Consider the following 11,767-nt stretch of genomic DNA (forward strand, 5'->3'; position numbering starts at 1 on the left):
AACAATTTAATGATTTCTTGAACGAGATGAAATAAACTTTGGATTTTAGAGACGTGGGTAAATGATTCCATAATGTGATCGAGCAGAAGGATGACGATGATTTACCGTAATTAGTTGAAACAAAAAAATATTGTTAGCATCAAATTTGGTACAGTTGGTATTTGCTAAAAGCTCAGAATCAATGAAACTGATAGACAGTTGATTTGTTATTTGTTTATGCAACAATAAGATTAAACCGAAACAATTTAGTAATAGTTAAGATGGTGTTGCAGCGAAGAATAGCAGAGGCGCTGCCGTCGCGAGGACAGTGAAAAATAATCCGAAAAGCTCGATTTTGTTAGTGCTGAAGGCATGAAAGATGAGACGTATAAGTATTTCTCCATGAGAGGATGCCGTAACTGACATGAGTATGAATGAACGCGAATTAAAGACAAAGAAGGGTCTGATGAGAAAAATATGAGCGTGCTTTCAGCAATTCACGAATGCCGAATTTTGCCATCTTTCTAATATGAGCAATATGGTTAACGAACTTAAGGTTAGTATCGAGGTGAACGCCAAGAAAAGATACACTATCACTGACACAAATGAAATGCGAGTCAACTGTGATACCTGGTAATGAGGTTAAGTTACGTTGAGGTGATTTAAAAACCAGAAATTTAGATTTATTTGGATTGCTACGTAAATAACTTTCGTGGCACCACTTGGACACGCTACGAAGAACAGTATTCAATTTGGTGTAGTGGCAGTCAAGAAGCAGAAAGTGAGGAGCTGTGAAGGAACCGCCGAGGTGGCAGCAGCCTGCGCCAGAATTCGGAACCTTGCCCGTTCCAGTCTGTCAGGTGAAGAAGGCAACGACCACCACGATGGTGAGCACATCGACCGGCACACTCATCCTGCATCAGCCGCGCTAGCCACCGACCTCTCATATATATATACATATATATTTACCATCTTCAATGTCTAGCGCACTCCCCCGTTTGAGGAGTGTATACGAGTTTACGGGAACAGGTCTCTGTCACATTCAACTATAGAGCGTCCGTCGCACACAGTGGGAGCTCTTCTTGCACGGCCTGCATGACATTTGCTTTCCAGATTCCCGCTCCCATTTTAGTACGGGGACATGTGCCGTTCTCCTATCTTGTAAACTTCAATGGTGGATACATACTGTTAAAGTTGCCCTTGGCGATGTGCCTTGATAAGACAAATTAAACTACGTGTACTGTTGTTTGTTGTGGCTTGCAAAGTGGCGCACGGGAAAGGCTCTCAGATTGTCAATATATGGAATGAACTTGGCTCGCCTATATAGCATTCATCCACTCAACTAGAAGAATAATTGGCCCGATATTTCTGTGTGCCGATCGAGCACACGCGGTGCTTCGCAATTCGCTGCGAACTTGCTCGCTTTGCGTGGATCCAAAACGAAGATTTCCTATACTTGTATCGAGAGGGGAAAAAGAACGCGATGATATATAACACACCAGACGCTCTTGCCCGATAGGAGCGATAACTTTAGCGATAATGTTGTTTAGTTGCCTGCATATGTTTCTGTTGGTGCTGCCGTGCCCTCAAAAGTGTTTTGCAATTTTGTCCGACTGCTGGTCGATGCTCGTGTTGTTGCTTGCGTCCGGTGACATAGGACAGAACCCTGGGCCGAAGGCTAATGAAATGTTGCAGGTCGTTATCGATAGACTGGAAGAAAGCGACCGCAAGACGGACCGCATAAGAGAGGAAATTGCCGCTGTTAATGCTAAAACTGATAAGTTACAATGAATTCTGACAGTGTTTCAGGAGACGAGCAACAGAATTGATAAACTGGAATCGGTCGTCGAACAGCACGCACTGAAGTTCTTTGAGTACGAAAACAGAGGCGTAACAACCTCCTAGTATTTGGAATCAGCGAAAGTGCTGATGAAACAGAACCTGGATTTGGAGAACAGGTCCTGGACGGTATTTTTGACAATACTTTCGGGGTCCCCGTCAGGACAGTAGAGATCATTCACTGTATTGGAAAAGCGAAACCGGAGAGGCCAAGACCAAATATTATGAAGTTCCTTGATTCCAGGGAAAATATCAGTGTTTTAAACAACTATTTTAAACTGAAGGGCACTAATGTTTGGGTCAGCCGAGACTATGCTAAAGAAACAGCGGAAATAAGAAGAAAGCTATGGAAAAGTGCAGCATCGGATCGGTCAAAAGGCACGAAAGTCAAGCTTATCTACGATAAACTTAAAATAAAGAACTAAATGTACACTTGGGACCTCGCCCAAGATAAGCGCACACCATGTAGACATATAGAAAGTAGATTCGGTAAAGAAAAGTCGAAAAAGGTTCAAGCGGCAAGCCGCCCGCCTGACTCGAACGATTCAGCAAGTTCGATGGTGACTCTCGGCTCGACGCCAACGTCATAGCTACGTTTTCTTGTTTTAAACGCACGCAGCGTCCTTAACAGAACAACTGACCTGGAATTTCTGCTGCTTTCACAGAGCGCTTATATGGTTTTGATCACAGAAACTTGGCTGCACTGTGGTATGCAAAATGATGTAATTATTCCCCCTGGAAACAAAATGTTCAGGAAGGACCGCGATTTACGTGGCGGAGTGTGTATCATAACAAGGAGAAACTTTATTTGTCAGGAAGAGATATTAAGGAGGGGTGGTCGGAGCCCCCCAGTCCAGGGCCCCACTGGCCTCTGCCGCCTGCCTGACCTGCCTAATTAAGGACTTTTGTCCTGCCAAGTCGGAACGGGCGAGCTGTGCCTCCCACTGCTCCATTGTGTTATTGCTATGTGGCCTATGAGAGCGCTTAGTGCACCCCCATGTTACATGTATTATGGTGGGTAAGCCACCACACCAAGGACAGTTGGCCATATATAGCGAGTGGGATACATGGCGTTTAGCAATTTTAGATGGGGGAATACCTCAGTCTGTATTTAAGAATTCTGTCCATGTGGCCCTAATTGGTAGTGACATCTCTGAAACAGTTTGGGGCAGGATTTCCTTTCAAAGTGTTGTTTATCTAGCCGGTGGGTGCAATATATCGGCCACCTTCGACTTCCCTGGACTTCCTAAACCGATTGAGCACGTTGTTGTGCAATAATGTATATAGGAACACGCGGTTAATTATTGCCGGAGACTTCAATTTACCGCACATTAACAGGCAGGGCCTAGCCTGCAGCGGCATTGAAGCATCCAGCGCTGATAAACTACTGGATATAATGTTTTCTTCTAATCTAGATCAAATCGTTCAAGAGGATACAAAAGAAACTTCTAGGTCGCCGGTCATTGTTGGACCTAGTGTTCCTATCCAATAATATAAAAAAATCGTTTGTTTACAATTGAAGAGGGTATTTCTGATCACAAAATGATTGTAGTGAATGTGACTGCTGTACTGTAATTACGATAAAGGACTGATGCTGATGACAATTCAATTTTAGATTTTTTGGAATTCTCGTTTGGCCAATTTGAGGTCCACGCAAAGGAAAAAGAACTGTAGATCAGCTATGGAATGAATTTAACTCTTTCGTTACCACGGGAATATGGTCGTTTTTATATTCTTTTGTTACCGCGAGAAAATTGTCGTTTTTTATAGGTTGCGGATAAAAATATTTACCACTGCAAATAATATTCCTGCACACATTGCAGCATAGCATATTGGGCATAATGAAATGTTCTTTCCAAAAACATACGTTGCCAAAAAAAAAAAAAATTATTAGGTAAAACAAAAATTCTAGAAAGCGCCATTTTTGCTGCCAATTGATAAAAACAAGAATAAAAAACATGTTATCTACAAAAATATTAATATCAAAGAAAATTTAGAATATGCATTTCAAAGATAACTAACCAATGAATAGTGTCTGAAAAAATAAATTCTCAGTACACCGCCGTTCTTCGGATACAAAAAAGACACTAAGATCAGTTCATCGCTCATGCCATGTCGTGAAGAAGTTTCTGGATTTTGCGAATCATAGGTGCACTCCACAATTTTCCCACAAAACGAATGGTTTTTGTTCAACTTTCTGGTACTCGTAACACATTTGGCAGTTCCGCCTTTTTGGCATCTTCTGAGGATGGTCCGATGAGAAGTCCAAGGAACGTCTGCAGTGGAGTCATGCACCTCTTCCAGGACCGATCGCTTACAGCGTAGCTGGGCAACTACAACATTATGCATCCAAGTATATCTGTTTGCATTTTTGCACATTTTATTTATCGCCTCTGCAGAGAAGAGTAGAAAGAAATCGCACGCCGTTGTAAACTGCCTTGCGCTGCACCGTATAGTGCTTGGCCGAGATGTGCCACGGGCGGCCTTCTTGGCGTGAATGGAAGTTTCTTTGCTGCCGATGGCAGCACATCATAACCAAGCGAAGTATGCACCCAGAAGATAATCAGTAGAGCTCTCAGGTCGCGAAAAATATCGACAGATAAGCGCGCACAAGGAAGGAGACCGCTCAAGGCCGTAAAGGAAACTCGCCGGTGAACAGCTGCGGATGCCTCGTGCCGACTCAAAACATCGTCGCCGTCAGAGCTTGAATCTGCTTTATTGTCATCTTCGGAATCATAACTCGAGTCCTCATCACTAAATTCAAATGCGGGTGCAGCACACTTTCGAGCAGGACGCTTTTCTCGCGACGCAGCCGCGCGGGTCGACGCCATGGGTACAGTGTATTAGAAGTACACTGTAGCCATGGGAGCGACTTTCGATAACTGCGCAGTGACACCGGCAGCGCCCCTTGCCGGGATTCTACGAGAGAAGCGTTACCGAAACCCTTGGAAACTGGTTGCAAAAGCCGGGTCCACATGTTGGACATGCGGTGGACTTTCAGAAATATACTTTAGTGGAATAGAATGACTCGGACTTCAAGCCAATGCTCACTAGTGAACAGGTCCGCGTCATTTTCGGTTAATTATCACCGCCCAGCACCGTTGGACCGCAAAGCCGACGATATAATTTAAATCGTGACGTGCTGGGAGTCATTTGATTACAAAAGTTTGATGCTAGTGCGGCGTAATCGTGAGCGGCATGCTTTTTTTTCTCGAACGAGGCAGAAGGTGACAGCCACGCCTCTTTTTGCTACAACATACGCATATTAGTTCGCAAAGAGGTCCGTCAAAAATCACATCGCCGGAGTGCGAAAATTTAAAGTGATTCTGAAAATGCAGTGCCTGCACGAACTACTGGATGGCCTTATATGGATAAGAAACGACTCCAATAAGTCGAAATTGGCGATCTAAAGTATCGTTCACCGGTTATCGATTCGAATAGGTGTGGTAACGAAAGAGTTCAGGATATAGTAAATCATTATGTCAACCGATTTGTGCCAACTCGAAAAAAAAGAGTCTAAACAACGCCGACCTTGGATTAACCGCGGCATCAGTCACATGCAAATAAAGCTAAAACGACTGCGTAAGAAGAGAAAGGGTTCGGTCAAAATAACGAGACTTCGCGCGGAATTGAGGCGTACCCTGACAGTATCCAAAAAGCAGTTCTTTGAACAAACACTGACAGGGTTCCTAAAGAGTTCTCCATAAGAAGTCTGGAAATATCTCAGCAGTAGGAAAGATAAAATTGAAGAAATCGTAAGAGATAATATAACGTTAACAAAGTCTGCGGACATTGCCGAACATTTTAACTCCTTCTTTCAATCTGTGTTTACTAACAATATAAACGCGAACACAGACGAGCATTTGCAGTATATTATACGTTATCCAATGGAGAATCTGGTAATCAAACAAGAAGGAGTGTTCTAATTGCTGCTGAATTTAGATGAAAAAAGTTCTAGTGGACCTGACAGGATTTGTCCTGAATTTCTGAAATGCTATGCTGAGTAGATGTCCTACTACTTAAAGGTAATTTTCGAGAAATCATTACATACGCATTCTTTACCCAAGGACTGGCGCAGAGCCTTAGTTATACCAGTGTACAAAGGCGGTGATCGCACACTTGTAAATAATTACCGTCCCATTTCACTCACATGTATCAGTCGTAAACTTCTAGAGCGCATCATCGCAAAACATATTTTACAATTTTTAGAAGAGAATACTTTGCTATGTCTAATAGTTTACGAACTGTCTATCGACTGCAAGGTTCCCAGAAAACTGGATGAATGCAAACATTATACTAATCCACAAAAAGGGAGACGTTAAAGAACTGAAAAATTATAGGCCCATTAGCTTACTCCCAGTATTATATTAAATATTTACCAAAATATTCTCTCCAGGTCAGTGAGTCCGCGCTGCGCTGTATTTTCGTGGCTTAGTTCGCGTTGATGCAAGAGGCAGCGAGAAGGTCAATTCGCTCGCTGCTGCTGCCATGCTTGCTCACTCCAGCGTTTTGACAGCGAGTTTCCGCGGGCATCGAGTGAGATGTATTCATATTTGTGTGTGCGCGCGTGACACCATGCTTGTTAATTTGAATGAATGAATGAATATTTCATCTTGAATACAATTTCAAGAAAGGTGCAGGAGCAAAAGGCGTGCAGCGCCTAAAAGGGGCCCCTGTAGCAGGTCTCCTCTTCCAAGTTGGTATGCCTATGTTTGCAAGTTTATACGGCAGATAAATCTACTATCCTCAGTTCGTATACCTCTCCATTAATTTGGTATCGCAATCCATGCTTCGCCTTTCGAGTGAAATTGCGACTTTTTGTCAACGCCGAAGTTGTGGCCTTGCCGTGCTGCTCGGCGTACGTCACAACCTTTAGCTTGAATCAGCGCCGTACGCCGTCAGACGCCTTCTTCTAGCAGCCTAGCACGAAAAAATCCTTGTCCGCACTAATTATAATCAGAGCACGCGCTCCTCTTCCTAAAATTTTTATAACACTTTTTCTTCTTTTTTTTTCAAATTTGGGGCTGAAAAGCTGTGGATCATACTTGAGTATATGCGGTATTCTCTCGTCTTCCGATACAGTCGACCGTACTTCTCTTTATAGCGTTGAATCAGTGCGCTGCGATGTGAATAAATAGATGTATGTGCTCTGTCCGGCCGTTAGAAAGAATGCTAATGAACAACGCAAGCCCCAGCAACGCGCGGGCAACCTAGCGTCTTGTACTGCACCTCGAACTTAGCCGCTGCTGTGTTATTGCCGTTTATTTGCTCTCTTTCTCTCTCTCTCCCCTTCCACTCTCTTTTTATATCCCTATACCTCCCCCCCCCCCCATGCAGCGTAGCCAACCTGAACCACCTCTGGTTAACCTCCCTGCCTTCCTATTCATCCTTTCTCTTCCCCCCTCTCTCTCTCTCTCTCTCTCTCTCTCTCTTTGCTCAGCAGTGCAGCGCTCGAATGCTCTACACAGAAGTGTGGTCGTTTGTGCATCGTTTTATGGCATTCGCAACTACAAGAACTTTCGTTGCTATGGTTTAATACAAATACATCGTAAACTCGATCCTCGTCGTACACTTTGATCGTAATTTGTCATGTACTGTTGTGTACAACATCGTTCAATTGGGAATAACAGATATGGGCTTCTCCGCATAGACTTTCGTATTGTGGAGAAGCCAATTCTAAAGGCATCTGCCACATTGCATTAGAAACACTAGAAAGAGCAGCGGCGTTCAGATTTTACGGGCATGCAACAAACAAAAGAACAAACGAAAACAGGAACTGCATCCTCTATTGACCGCTTTCGAGAGTGTGCTTTTTTTTTTTTTTTTGCGTGAAGGAGCGTCTGACACTACACATCGCTGCAGCAATGGGAGCTCTGCCCACTTTGCTTAGCAAATCACCGCTTCTTGAAAGTGATATCCCTGAAAGTGATCGATAAAGAATACAGCCTGAGATGAAGCCTGGCTACGCTGTTGAGTAGACTTGACAAATAATTTTTTTTTCTCGCATCATGAGCAATGAACAATTAAGATGTGAAACGACGGAATGCCTAACCTCCCCGCCCTTTCCCCCGGTCTCTCACTCTAATGCCTACGTCCGCTGTATGTGGTAAATAAATAAATAAATAAATAAATAAATAAATAAATAAATAAATAAATAAAAGCATGCCGCAAAAAAGCATTACTTGATTAACAAGTGAAAAATTACAATTTTGATGGTGTCGCAGAAGTGAGTTGCCATAGCCTTTTATATTTAGGACTCTTTATTGTGAATTATACCATGGTAACTTGTTGTCCGACTTATGGAATTGTGTCATGTAACGTATGTAAAGTGCACATAAAGAAGGAGGGGAGCGGGTGTGTAGGGGCTTCAACTCACGGCATCCTAGCCACCATGTTGGAGGGCCAGTTCGCAGTGAAGCGGCGTCAGTTGGCGCCGCGCGCGGTGGTTCTGGCGCAGGCGCCAGTAGCGTTCCGACTATGTTTGTATGACATTGAAGCAGGTCACCCTCATCACTGAATATGATTCACTGACGTCATAGTTGCCATCATGTTGGGGGACCAGCACAGGGAGAAGCCGGGCCCGTGAACTCGCGTGCAAGCTATCTATCCACTGTCGCTAGTTCGCTTGTATAACCGTGGTTTCCCTTCCATTATTTAAATGATTGGCTTTTTGTAGTATGCTAATTTGCTCTTTTCGTGCTTTGTCGGCTTGTTATAACCAACAAAATACGCAGTCGGGTCCATTCTTAGCGTGACCACACGAGTGCGAGCTGAAAAATGATATATCACCGTGGCCAGTGTGGAACTCTCCGCCGCTATACAGAAGGAGTGATCAAGGTGGCACTGAAGGCGACTCAGCAGATCGTAAAGCTATGCGCAGGTATCCATCCAACCAGAACCGTTGGGGTTCGGAGTATCGGTAGAAAGAAAAAGGACAGAAGAGATCGAGATGAGGTCATCACAGGTAGGCAACTTTACGAGATATAGCAGCAACCGTTAGGATGCGATTGTGATATGATAACACATTTAATTATAAGCTAATCGCACAGGCTAAATAATTATTTGTCACCTACCCTTCCCCTAATTTAAAGGGGATGCCATTAACGATCGTCTTCATCATCGTCATTACCACTACCTGCACAATGCATCGTGAATCGCAGTTAGAGCGCATCCACAGTACAATACGTGCACTTGTCTCTTCCCTTCAACAGCGTACCTGGTGTGTTCAGAAGTTTACTGGTCAACCAAATGCAACTTAGAAAATATAGCATACAGAGGACTGGCCAAAAGCACCTTACTCAAAAGAAATAACAGTATTCTGCAGAAACATCATGTATCTCTAGAATACCGTTATTTCTTTTAAATAAACCCGCCGTGGTTGCTTAGTGGCTATCATGTTGCGCTGCTGAGCACGAGTTCGGGGGACAAAATCCCGGCCACTGCGGCCGCATTTTGACGGGAGCGAAATGCAGAAACACCCGTTTACTTAGATTTAGGTGCACGATAAAGAACTCCTGGTGGCCGAAATTAACCCGGTGTCTCCCACTACGGCGTGTCTCATAACGAGATCGTGGTTCTCACACGTAAAGCCCAATCATTTAATTTTAATTCTTAATTTCTTTTGAGTAAGGCGCTTTAAACCAGCCCTCCTTATATATGCTTTAGTTTCTGAGTTTGCGTAGGTTGTCTTTTACATTTTCCGAACCAGAAGCAAGGGTCAAAAAATAAAGCCCCCGAATTGCGAAAAATTCAACTTCACGGGTACGCGGGAGCCACTGCTAACTGACAGACGCCGCTGATGTATGACATCATGAAGCGTTGCTGTCTAGAGAGAAATAAATTCATGCGCAAAAAAATCAAAGAAAAAAAAAACGGGAAACGGTGCGGTTAGCTTACCGGAACGGGGAGGGAAATGGGGGAGCTCTGACAACGCCACGCGAGCCTAAACGCGGTCGTACCAAGTCTTATATCAGCATTGGATCCCGAAAGGCGTGGTAAATAAGCGTTTCTTACGATTCTGCTGTAAGAAAGAAGTATACAGGCATACTTATTTTCTTTCTTTCTTTTTCTTTTCTTTTATTTGTGTTTTTTTACTTCATAACACCGCTAAAAGTTTGCAAAGCATTAGAGATACCATTCAGTTGATGGTTGCACCTGCGTCTTACGCTTTTTTTCAAAGAGTACTAACATTATGTTTTCAACTCGTTATTTCTGTGCGTTGAATTAAAGTCCTGGTCCTCTAAACCAAGGAAAAATTACTAGAAAACATCAGAGCACCTGAAAAATTTAATTTAGTTTAGCTTTTAATCAGCCAGTTTCGGTTTCGGTTCCCAAGAGGAGTCTATTCCTGACGTCGCGTCTCGGTAGGCGACTCAGTCGCCTTCTGTAATACTACATCAGGCCTCACAACGAAAAAAATAATAATAATAAAATGCGAAATTACTCTTAACTACGCCCCTCGCGATGGTCACGAATGCGCCGTTCCCCAAGTGCAGGGTGACTTAAATGGGCCTTGTATTTATTAGAAGGGCTGGCACTTGTGCCTGTCTTGGGAGTGGGTAATAGGGACGGTGCTCTACGTCCCCTTGTGGATGCCCCTTTCTTGGGCGAAGGATCACAGCGACCCGAGCGACCGGAAACGCAGGAAGCATGCACTCTCCAAACGTGCCTCGGAGAGTGCGATCACAACCACTTATAACATGACTAAAAGCAGATATAACCAAATGAAGCGAGCGAGTGTCGTATTTTCCGCCATGTTTTTGGCGAGAGCCTTCGGTAAAAGCTCATGGGAAGCTCAATCTTCTTCTTCTTTGTTTCTTTTTGTGTGTGTGTGTGCACAGGACAAACCATACAAGTATCAGTGCTCAAAATATTTTGTTACCTTGAGGAGGCAGCCGCTGGATAACAGTTTTGGACAATCCTTATTGAACAACCAAGCAGCAGAAAAGGCAATTTTTTCTTTCTTTTAAGGGCTAGACAGGATATTTTCAACTATTCATTTCTTGCGTTAGAGGAAGGCCCTAAACCTCTAAAACCTCGACGAAATAGTGGCAAGCCTAAAAATGCAGTTAACAATTTGAAATAATGGCTATTCTACAGCCAGTTTTGGTTTCGTTTCCCAAGTGTATACTGTGTCGTGACGTCACATTCGCTCCGGCTCGCCCGGTCGCCTCATGTGCATAGGCCGATGTGGTGGCATAGCAGACGACCGCGCGAACAGGAGCTGGAGCGAGCATATCGTCATTATAACCAAGTGGAGCGAGCGCCAAAACAGCGCTATATCCTGCTCCCGCGGATCCACACACTGTGGAGGAACGGCACTGAAACTAGGTGCCCTGATGCTTGTCACGAATTTTTCTATGGTTTAGAAGTCTAGCACTTATTGAATTAGGAATTTAAATAGGAATTTTTGAAAATATTATGGTACTGCTTTTTTAAGAAAGAAACGCAGGTCACTAAAGCACGATTTGCTGGCATCTCGGAGGCTATGTTCTCGGTGCACTGTGGTATACTGTATGTCTATTTATATAAACCACGCATAAACTTTCTCCGATTCTTCTCTGATAAGGAGAGCGCTTTGCGAATGCTCGGGAAAATAACTTTGTTTTACTGCTTTAAATAGAAAACACTAAAGGTGTTCAAAGGTGGTGTCCAAATCCACGCTTCATGTGGTGGCTTCCTCTGAATTTTAAATGCGGATCTTAAAGGTTATGCTTTTGTTGGTTAAATTCGGCGAAAACGATTTCGGGAGCCAGAAATACGTCATAGACGTTGGGTTTTGGCCATCATCTATTGTGCGTCAAAAATAATCGGCGATAAGTCCAGTGTAGTTGACTGGCAGTTATGATTATGATTTTAAAGCTCACAAAACCCTGATGGTCTCTGTCTCCACCTCTATCTAGTGCGCTCTAGAGCATCCAGATGGGTGCATGTGAAAATCTTTTTTCGG

Source organism: Dermacentor andersoni, chromosome 2 (genome assembly GCF_023375885.2).
Source record: "Dermacentor andersoni chromosome 2, qqDerAnde1_hic_scaffold, whole genome shotgun sequence".
Classification (NCBI taxonomy): Eukaryota; Metazoa; Arthropoda; class Arachnida; order Ixodida; family Ixodidae; genus Dermacentor; species Dermacentor andersoni.